The sequence below is a fragment of the Acomys russatus genome, chromosome X (assembly GCF_903995435.1).
Source record: "Acomys russatus chromosome X, mAcoRus1.1, whole genome shotgun sequence".
Classification (NCBI taxonomy): domain Eukaryota; kingdom Metazoa; phylum Chordata; class Mammalia; order Rodentia; family Muridae; genus Acomys; species Acomys russatus.
In genome coordinates this window covers 60,805,387-60,816,289 of record NC_067169.1, presented here as the reverse complement: position 1 = coordinate 60,816,289, position 10,903 = coordinate 60,805,387, and the positions used below count along the sequence as shown (strand labels likewise).

Genomic DNA, 10,903 nt, shown 5'->3' with positions numbered 1-10,903 from the left:
TTAATGTTACATTCATAGTGTTTTGGCTACTTGTATTTGGCAACCTTGAAGAAAACATTCTATCTTGGTCTCACATTTCTAAACACAGTGTTTATTACCTGACAAGGTCCTAGGAATTCAACTTTCCCAGTAGCTAAAGGTCCTCTGTTAGGGAGAAAAAAGAAAAAAGAAAATAAATCCTAGAACGTAAACCCCTGAAGGAGTGCTTATTCTCTGTCTCTGTCTCTCTCTCTCTCTCTCTCTCTCTCTCTCTCTCTCTCTCTCTCTCTCTCTCTCTCTCACACACACACACACACACACACACACTTACACACACACATACACACATATATATTTACTTTACAGTAACATTAGTTATTGCGAGATGACTCTTATATAATGACCAAGAAACTTCTTTATGAGTTTAGTGGATTTTGGTAATGCCATCAGGCTGAAGATTTGTGAGGCCTTCCTTCCTTAACTGCTGGCTCAGGGAGAGCTATTACTGCTCATCAGTCCCATTTGCCACAAAAATACTGGAACTGCAAAACTTCATACATTCTTTCTAGTTATTCATCCCTATATATAGGCATCTAGATCCTATGAGAGGACAGTTTCTTTACTAATCCAAACCAATCGGTGATTTATTGGAATTTTATCAGCAGAGAGAACAGGAAGCAGGTTATTATACCAAGTCTTTTCTTTGTCTCACATTTCTAATCATTGTGCTTGTTACCTGCCAAGGTCCTAGGAATTCAACTTTCTTAGTAGCTAAAGGTCCTTCATTGGGGAGCAGAAATTTTTCAGGTGAAAAATCCTAGAATGTAACACCTCAAAGGAGAGCTGATATTATCTCATCAATCTCCCTTATTTTGTCAACTAAAATACTGAACTCTAGAGATCTCATCCTGAGTTATTAAAGAAATTGGTCTTCACAGCTTTCTCCTTTCACCTCGTTTTCCTGTCTCCCAGCATCTTCCATTACTTCTTCCCTTTGCCAACACTTTCTACAAACTCAGATGGCTGGCTCAAGGCCTTCCTTCTGAAAGGACACTGTTCTAGCATTTTCCCAGTGCCACCCTCATCTCCTTTCCTGCGATTTATTCTGTGCTCTTAGAACCTTGTTGCAAGAAAACCTGTTAAAACTCATCTGGGAAACTATTTAATGTTAATGGTGTGAACTGGTTAATGTGTTACTGCTTCCAGGAATGATATTTGCATTTTAACAGAGACTGGGAATTTTAGATAGCCTAGTAGGGAGTATAATTCTGGGTGGGATGTCCCTTTGTCCTAAAGTCACAAGATAGAGCTCTTCATTGTACTTCGGTCTAACTTCACCCAGAGGGATTTGTCTGTCTGGTAAATTAGTATATAGCTATACGCAAAAGGCTTTGGGCGCTTTTTTTTTTTTTTTAAAAAGCACCACCTCTTTAAAAGCATTCTAAAGCGAAAGCGCCCCTGAAACGGGCTCTGCATTTCATGAAGAGAGTCATTTGTATGAGGACCAAGACCTCCAGTGGATCACACCGCAGGTTAGAAACCAACTCAAACTAAATTTTTTCTTTTACATCACAAATTACCTTAACTACAAAGCTATTTGTTTATTGTTTTCCAATCCTTTCCAGCATTATTTAATTGCTCATAGCCACTAATTTGTATTTTTACCTGACTTAGTTTTGTCTTTCTGTGTTCTGTCTCCCTCTCTCTCTCCCTCCCTCTCCCTCTCTCTCTCTCTCCCTTGCTCTCTTTCTCCTTCTCTCCTTTTCTTCTTTTTTCTTTCCCACTCTTTCTCCTTCCAGGCACCTTAAGCGCAGAGAAGCCGCTGACAAGTTGGCTTTGAAAGACTATCAGGAAATCCTACTTCTCAAAGGGAAAATATCAACATCTGTAAGGCAGAGTCACAGTCCTGACTTCTAGGAAAATACAGTGAGTTCTGCATCAGTAGATTAAACTGATTGCTCACTGAAAATGTCTTTTTAATTGGATCTGCATTGAACATATATGAACTATTTTCTTGTCATTATTTTCTGAACAGTACAATACAATACTCATTTACAGAGAATTTGCATTGTATTAGATATAAGAAATCTAGGATGTTTTAAAATGTATGGGATGATACACATGTTATTTGCAAATATACTACCTTTCTTTAGGGGGTTTCAATGTTCATGTAGTTTGGGATCTGAGCAGATAGGGTGGGGATAGTCTTGAAAATGTTGCTACAAAGTTTTTTAAAATACGTCTAAAATTTCAAATGTTACTGTCTTTCTCTATATAATCTTTCTTTTTCTTCTTCAGTGTTGGAGTCAGACTCAGGACCTTGTCCATTCTGAGAAAGCACTCCACCAACTGAGGTACACTCAGGCCAATTCTCAGGTAATCTTAGATCTCATTTCAAGCTTACCATGTTTGCTAATTTTTCTAATTTTAATTTTTATTGTTTTATGTGTTTAATTTTTACTTTGTTTTTGCATATTAAAATAGAATCTCAATATGTAGTCCTAGATGGTGTTGAAGTCCTCCTGCCACTGCCTCACCAGTACTAGGAGTATAGGTATATGCTACGATGTCCAGCTGTCACTTAACACACATTTTTATATGTTGTTCTACAACCAGGGCTTTTGTTTTCGAATACTGAGTGCCCTGAATAAAAACCCCTTCACTCATACTCCTGCAACAAGTATTGTGTTGTAATTAAAGTTTTGGAATTGAGCTAAGGAGATAGTATACAAATCCCCGGTTCCACTTTGCAAGAGTTTCTTATTGTGGAGGTCTAGAATGGAGCACTGGAAATGCACTATAATAAGGTACCCATCAACTCCCACTAGACTTACACTGTCCTGTGACACTATGTCTCATCATTTAGCTTGGGCTGGCACAGAAGTCAAGATCTTCTACCCTCGGCTTCCTTGGTGCTTGGATTATAAGCATGTGCCACCATGCATGGCTTTCTCTGTGTGCTGTGATAACCTTAAATAGCAAGTGTTTTGAAAGGTTTAGCTCACTATCCAAAAGTCCCAACCTCACAAACTGAATACTTAGTCAAGTGACCTTTCTTCCACATTATTTTACCAACAGTTCTCTATAAAATAATGCAATTATGAGGGTCAGCACCTATGTATTTGCATGCCTTTTGCTGTCAGTCACTATGAGCAATGGACAGGATTTTATATATAGTCTCCCACTTGGAAATTCAACTGATGGAGGTTGAAGAGGTCTTCAATATAATCTACTAACATCACTTATTTTACGTATAGAGAGCTTGTGGCTTGGAAGGAGAAATTGACTTAGCGAAAGCATTAAGTATCTAAACAGGACTAGAACCAAAGTCTGTTAACTCAAAGTGTATTACTAGTTTTCTGAGACCTGAGTGTTCCTTATGTCTCATTTCTTTCTTTATTCCAATGTATTTCATCGATTTATATCAATTTGTGAGTTTTTTAATGAAGTTGGCATTGCTCAAACAGGTTGAGCTATTGTTAAGGAAGCAGAGAAGCAGGAGGAAGACAAAGAACAAAATCACTGCAAATGCAGTGTGGCAGAAGTCACCGTCAAGGTGCTTCACAATGTTCAATGTTAGGCCCTATTAGACTGTGGCTTGAAAATTAGACTATAATTTTAAATGTCTACACGTTATTTTATCCTCATGAAATTTAGACAAAATTCTCAAATGATCACCTAGTTTCAGTAAAAATATAACGAGGTGTAGTGAAACTGATAACTCCTGATATAAAATATTTTGAGGAAAGTAATTTACCACTTCTTATATTAAAAACTAAAGACAATAAATTATTTTAATAAGCAAATCATACTGGATCACGTATTAAAGTCAAGTAACACAGAACAGTACTCTGAGTCTGCATTTAATTATTCAGTAGTGATAGGCTAAAGCAGAAATTGTATATTAGCAGTGCACCCATATATCTTTCAGAAGCTATTGGAAAAGTAAAGGTAAGTAATTGTTCTCTTTCTTAAGCATCCTTATACCTTCTGAAATATATCTTCTAAGATAGATGGCCATTGACTGTTTTTCTTATTTTGGTCTTTGCTAGTTAAGAGATTTTCAGCTGCATATAATCCTTATAAAGCATATTAAATACAGTAACAAATTTAAACTTAAATATATGTTACAAAGTGCCCAAGTCTCTGCTAGGTACTATGAGGTAGAAAAGCAAGGTATATCAGTTATACTGTTCCAGCATTTTGTCACTTGCAATATAATCTGCCACCTCATTTGATCTTTGTTGTCTTGTCTTTCATCCAAAATATACTCTAGACAAAAGAGGCATTATTATCTTTTAGATTTTTCGAAGGAGGCTACGAGAAAGATGAGGCTAAAGAACTATAATGTGTTATTTATTGGTTTTTCAAACATGATTCTGACAACAAATTAGAGGTCTGACATCGAAGGAGAGGATTTTATCCCCCACCCTGGGTGCAGAGCTGCTCCTTTTTCCTTCATAATCATTATTACCTTGCCCCATGCCTGTGGTCCAGGCCCTTCAGGCACCTCGCTCCTTGATAATGAATCTTCCTAAGGTGTTGGTGTTAGTAAGTGCTAATGAGCTGAAGCCTTGCCGTCTCTGGGAACACGCTTTACATTTTAACCTGAGCTTTTCAGAGAACAGCACTTCATCCTGCTCATATCACCCCCTCGACAAAATGTTCAAAACCTCCTCATTGTCAAACAAGTTAATTATAAAGCTTCAACCCAGTGGGACAAAGTTTGCTACTAATCTAAACTTTCTAAAGCCTTTCTCCCAGAAATCGACCCTGTGTGTCCAGCAAACTGGACTATTCCTTTTGCCTACATAATCCCACTAGGTTAAAACTTCTCTCTGTAAGTGCTTCCCTAATCGCAGCTCCGCTTTCAGCATTTGCGCTATTATCTGCCAATATTTGAAGGACTTTAGATTAGCTGGTGGAGGATTAGCACAAGAATTGAAGCAAGCAGCAGGACAAGGAGTGTCCACCCAACTACGAAAGTGCAAGAGTTTCAACTGGAATCAGGTATAAGGAAGGTTTTTCTTCATAAGCCTTGCCAGTTTCAGAGCCTTGCCAAAGGCTATGAATAAAGTATGAATAAAAACATTATGTGAATAAAAATGTTCTTTCTAGTAATCCTGATTAGGAAGCTACATGCAACCTGCCCTGGAAGAGGGATCCTGGGTATCAGAGCCTCAACAATGTAAAAACTATCATGAATATCAATACTGCTCAGAAAGTAGAGGCCTCTTGAGTTTAGAGGTTAAATGATGTGTTCAAAGTCACATAACAAGTAGAGTTGCAGTAGAACCAGGACTTAATTCATAGTATTCTGCTCAAGAAGCTTCCAAAAGAGAAGAACTTTGCCCTCTGAAGATATAGCTTGTCTATGTACTTTTGGTCATCTGCCTTCATCCAGTTTTTACCCTTGCCCCAGAGTTTATCTATAACTATTCTTTAGTCATTCTACTCTTAGCAATTCTCTTAAAATGACATTCTTTCCCCTCTTCAATGCCATAAGGAATCCTGAATTCACCTTCTTAATGTACTTCAGTGTTACTTAAAAGTGATTTATTTACCTGGTTAATGTACCTAAGTCTCTAGGGAGTCAGATTCTCCCCCCCCCCATTTATTTATTCACTTTTTGCCCCAATTGAAGCCCCCCTCCCTCCTCTACTCCCAGTCCCATTCTCATACCCCCTTTCTGCTACTCCCCTCTCCCCTTCTCCTCAGAGAAAGGGAGGACCTCCATGAATGTCAACCCACCCCAGCATAGCAAGTTGCTGCAGCACTTGCAGTGTGCATCCTCTCTCACTAAGGTCGGATGAGGCAGCACAACTTAGGGAAGGCGATCCAAAGGCAGGCATCAGAGTCACAGAAGGCCCCCTGCTCCAATTGTTAGGGGATCCACATGAAGATCAAGCTGCACATCTGTAACATATGTGCAGAGGGTCTAAGAGCACCTCATGTATGCTCTTTAGTTGGTGGTTCAATCTCTATGAGCCTCCATGGGCTAAGGTTAGTTTATCTGGTATCCTTGACCCCTCCGGCTCTCTCAGTCCTTTTCTCCATTCTTCCACAAGAGGGAGTCAGATTCTCATTATCTACCTTTGCTTTCTAGGTCCTGGTGAGGCTATGACATTTTAGGGACTATTGTGTAGAAATAGAGTTCGGTGGTTCTGGCTGATCTTTCATTGGAATTCTTCAGCTCTTACCTCTAGTCTTCTGATATACCTTTTTCCTTTGTTTATGAGTGGAGAGTGGTAGCCTTCATAATAACCATACATTAATTGGGGAGATGGGGATGTCTTGGGAATAACCAATGTAAAAATTAGAATTAGAATAGACTTCATAATCATGAATTACTAATTTTATGATTCAGTTTTACATAATATATCTTGATGCCCTGACATAAAAGATGAGGAAAATAATACCCATATTTCTTGTACTTTGTTCCACTATTGTGGAAGAATGATTGTATGATATTTTCACACTTATTTGTATGATATATGATATAGGTACAAGTAATCACAATACATATCATTTGCAATCTTATTGTTACATTTATAGCCTGCTGTGTAACCATAAACCCTACACTTTGTTCTTGAGGCTATGCTTAAGTAAAATAAATATTCACTACCATCTCTTCTCTATAGTTGACACATTCTTCTTTTCTGTTGGTTAGTCATTCATCATTTTAATGACATATTTCATCATTCAGTAATTATTTTTCTCCCTCAAGGACATGGTTGCTATGCATTCTGAGTTGTCTCAGGCTTTAAAATGCCTGTTAAGTCATGTGTAGGGACTTATGTTTATAAGCTCAGCAGTTAGTAAATTGAGGCAGGAGGACAGTGATGTTGAGACCAGCCTGGGTTACATAGCAAGACTGTCTCAAAAACTAACAAAGCAAAACAAAACAAAACAAGAAAAAATGAAGGATGGTTGGATGGAGAGAGAGAAGAAAGGAAGGAAGAAATTGGTGGTGAGATGGTTCAATAGGCACCTGCTGCACAAACCTGGCAACCTGAGTTCCATACTGGGAACACACATAAAGATGGAAGAAAAAAATTCCACAAGTTGTCCTTTCACGTCAATACATGCACGTGGCCGCACACATTCCAATACACACAATCATAAACAGCCACATACATGACAACTGTTTACTTCATGACAACTGTTACTAATGTTGAAATTTACATCATCAAACAACCTAGCTAGTACTTTTGATTCACTCTGTGCTTTATAATGTTATAGATACTTTCCTATTGCCTTCTGATATTAGCTGTAACTAAGGGGTGCAACATATCTGAAATCAGGCAGTTTTCCTTTTGTGCATATGACTTGCTTTCTGGTTTTGGCAATCTTCTTGAAATGTAGTGATATAATTAGGAAACAATTTTTCAATTAATATATTACATTTACTTTAAATACAGAGTTTAGCCTTTAGATTTACAAATCAAATCCTTGCATCAGTTTAGGAATTTTGGTTGTTAATTTTTCTAATGTTTTATTCCACTTGTAGATGTTATTCTCCTTTACAGTATATTTACTAGATCATTTTGTTATTCCTCTGTATCATTTTCTCCTTGATGAAATTTCTTTGTCTTTATTCTCTGAACTCACTGTGATCGTCATATAATTTTTTCTACTTAATTAGTTTAATTTTAATTTTTTTATCGAGATCCTTGTTCTCTCTAGCTTATTAGTATTCAAATATTATTTTTCCTTAATTTCTTTCTCTAGCATTATGAAGATTTCTGTTGAAACATTGCTTGCAATTCCTTCAATTATCTACGTAGAAATAGTGTTGCTGATTCATATGTCAACTGAAAATAATATGCTTGGAAAACTGTCTTTCAAAATCAAAACAGATATTGAGGCATCCTAAGATAAGTAAAAGCTAAAGGAGTATAGTAGATGGTAGCCACATACATAGTCCCCATAGGAAGTGGCAAAAGGAATGCTTTAGATTGAAATGAAAAGAAAAAAGAACATAAAAGTTTTATAAAGAGAGAGCTCTGATAAAGTTAACTGTGTACTTAGATTTATTATAGTTTATTTTAGAATTATTATATTTTATTTGTAAGGCCTGTATTTGTTTCATATACAATTTAAAAGAAAAAGCCAGGAGAAATCACAACAATGTTAAAGAGTATACACACAAAGATTAAGTACATACAAAAATTAAATTCATAAGGGGAAAGGATGGAGCTAGAACTGGACAGGAGCTGGAGTTGGAGTAGGGCATGGCTAATGTTCAAAGTTAATTTGGTATCAATTCAAACTAGTTTATTATAAATTTAGTGCATTAACTATAATCTCCATGGTAACTACTAAAATAACTGTGACATATACAGAAAAAAATGAGGAGGAAAACAAAAGGGTGCACTATAAAACATTAGTCAAAGGCAAAAATACAGCAGTGGAGGCACCAAGGAACACAGACACACACAAACTGGCATAAACAAAGGGGAATAGAGAGTAGGTTTTCTTCAGGAATGTTCCCCACCATAGTTTGTCAATGTGCTAGAATTGCCCTAACCCTTTACACATATGGGAAGCACTACAAGGACTTTGAGAATTATGAAAAAGAGGACATTAAGTTAGGAGGGAATTATGATTAAAGGCATTTAGGAGAAGTTGAAAAGGACATTGTGGATATATATATTCAAAACACATTGTAAAATTGTATGAAATTCCTAAAGAATAGATAAAAATATATTTTAAAAGAGCAAGATAGCAGAAGTCATTAAATATTGGTGAATATTCACCTGTAAGTGTATTAAACAACTAAAAGATAGATACTGATATAAAGGCAAAAATATGACATCCATCTGTATGGATATGAAACAATTCACAATTACAGAGCAAACATTTAAAAACTTACTTATGGGTGAAAGAATAAATCACTAGAAAAAAATTTTAATTAAGAATAATAAAAATGCAAAACATCATTCCAAATATGTAAAATGTGGTGATACCATTACTCATGGAAATTCAGATCTATAAATTACCATACAAACATCCCACATTTTTGCCTTTATATACTAAAATAATCAAAATTGAGAAAGGGAGCCACACTTGTTCGTTCAGCTACTTGGGAAGGTCACAAACTGCAACTTGACATCAGCGTGGGTGGCACAGTGAGACCCTGTTTTTAAAAATCAAGATCTCAAATCAACAGCCTAACTTTATATCTTAAGGACTTAAAGGGGACCCCACTAAACACAACACCATTTTAAGTAAGGAGATCCATGGTATGGTAGAGATAAATAAAATAGAGAAAAGAAGCTATCTGTAATCAAACTGTGAGGTGAAGAAGGAATACATTTTTGAGAGTTACTTTGTAATCAGAACAGTACACACAATAATTACATTATTGCAGAGAGCAACTTCATGAAATAAGTATGTCATCACCATTTTACAACGGAGGAAATCATGGCTCAAAACGGTTTAAAAAAATTGTCCAACATGAGACAGTTATTTGTCAGACCAAATTTTGATCTAGATTTATCTGAATCAAATGCTGTTTGTTTGTTTGTTTGTTTGTTTTAGTTTGGTGGCTCAGATGACAGTAGATGTAGGTATGTAGAAAGAGAGAGAAATTCAGAGACAACTTGCCTCTCGGATTGATTATTATTATTATTATTATGATAATCATCATTATTATTAATTTTGTTGCTAAAAATAAACACAAAGTATTGTGCATGTAAACTGTCTACCACTGAGCTGTATTTCCACACTTATTCTTAGATTCTTTTTACGTGACTGAATAGACTATAGTGTTTAATAACTAATATTGATAAGAAAAAAGCTGATTTAGCAAAGGGATCTCTTTAATTGAGAACATTTGGAGAGCGAGGTTCCATCTAAGGGTAGATAACTGGTATTTGAATATACATTTAATATTTTGAGACCTGGTCTAATGAAGTTCAGGGTGGACTTGGCTTTCTGATCCCACTACCTTCATCTCCCAGGAACCTGGATCACAGATATATGCCATCATGCCTAGTGTCATCTAAAAGTTCTTGATTACCATGTACCAAGTGATTTACAAATATACATTTTTTGAAGTAAAGTGAAAAATAAAGATTGTAGATTCATCAGTGTGAAGGTGATTGGTGATATTGAGAATGTAAAGATCTCAGAAAAGAAGAGTCTAGTAGATTTAGCTAAGTGCGGAGACTTGGACAAGTACTCTGAAGTTTCATGCTTAGACTCCTACGACAACAGTATTGTCATTTACAGGTACTCAGAATAATAAAAGAATACATGACCTATAGCACAGAACTCACACCATCGCTCAGGAAACTGCCACAGGAGAGTGAATGGGCTACACCAAAAGACCCTATTTCCAGAAACCATAGCAGACCAACAGAAACAGTACTACTTCATATTTCAGTTTTCCTTTATGGGTTGTGAAAGGGGATTTCTTCACTTTAACAGGAACTGGCTTTGAGCAAAAGATAAATGAATCAGGTTTGGCATTTCAGGGGTTAGAAGTGGCGTCAAAACGTCGCTGTGGAATTGTCCAAGGGGCAGCTGAGATACAGATTTGGAGCTAGTATGATAGGCTAGGATTTCAGATATAGATTTGGGAGTCATCCACATAGATGTGATAGCTGAAGCTACAGCAGTGGGCAAGATCTTAAAGGCAGAGAATGTGGATGGAGAATAACTCCCGGAATAACTCTTGGCTTCACTAGTGCTCCATGCCTTTTTGGTATGTCAACCAGAGGCATGTATTTCTCTTCTGGAATATTACTCCCTGGTAGTAATTTGTTATTTGTGACACTGAAATTAATATGCTAAGGCTTTCCCCCTCGAAAGCCAAGCCTCTTTGAATTTTCCCCAGCAAGTTCAGAGGCTTTTTGCTTCATTGTTAGTGGATACCAATAGGACGAGGGGTTTTCTTTCTTCCCCTTTTAGAAGAGAA

At 36.6% G+C, this 10,903-nt stretch overlaps 1 protein-coding gene across 2 annotated transcripts in view; it reads left to right on the top strand.

The window, feature by feature from the left end:
- Positions 1–1,411: 1,411 nt before the first annotated feature.
- Positions 1,412–10,903, top strand: part of Rps6ka6 (ribosomal protein S6 kinase A6) — a 130,902-nt gene continuing 121,410 nt past the window's right edge. The window contains exons 1-2 of one of the 2 annotated variants that reach the window (XM_051142408.1): positions 1,412–1,511; positions 2,278–2,355. The gene's annotated coding sequence lies outside the window, so the exon portion shown is untranslated. The remainder of the gene's footprint in view (positions 1,512–2,277; positions 2,356–10,903) is intronic. The other variant, XM_051142407.1, reaches the window with a different exon arrangement.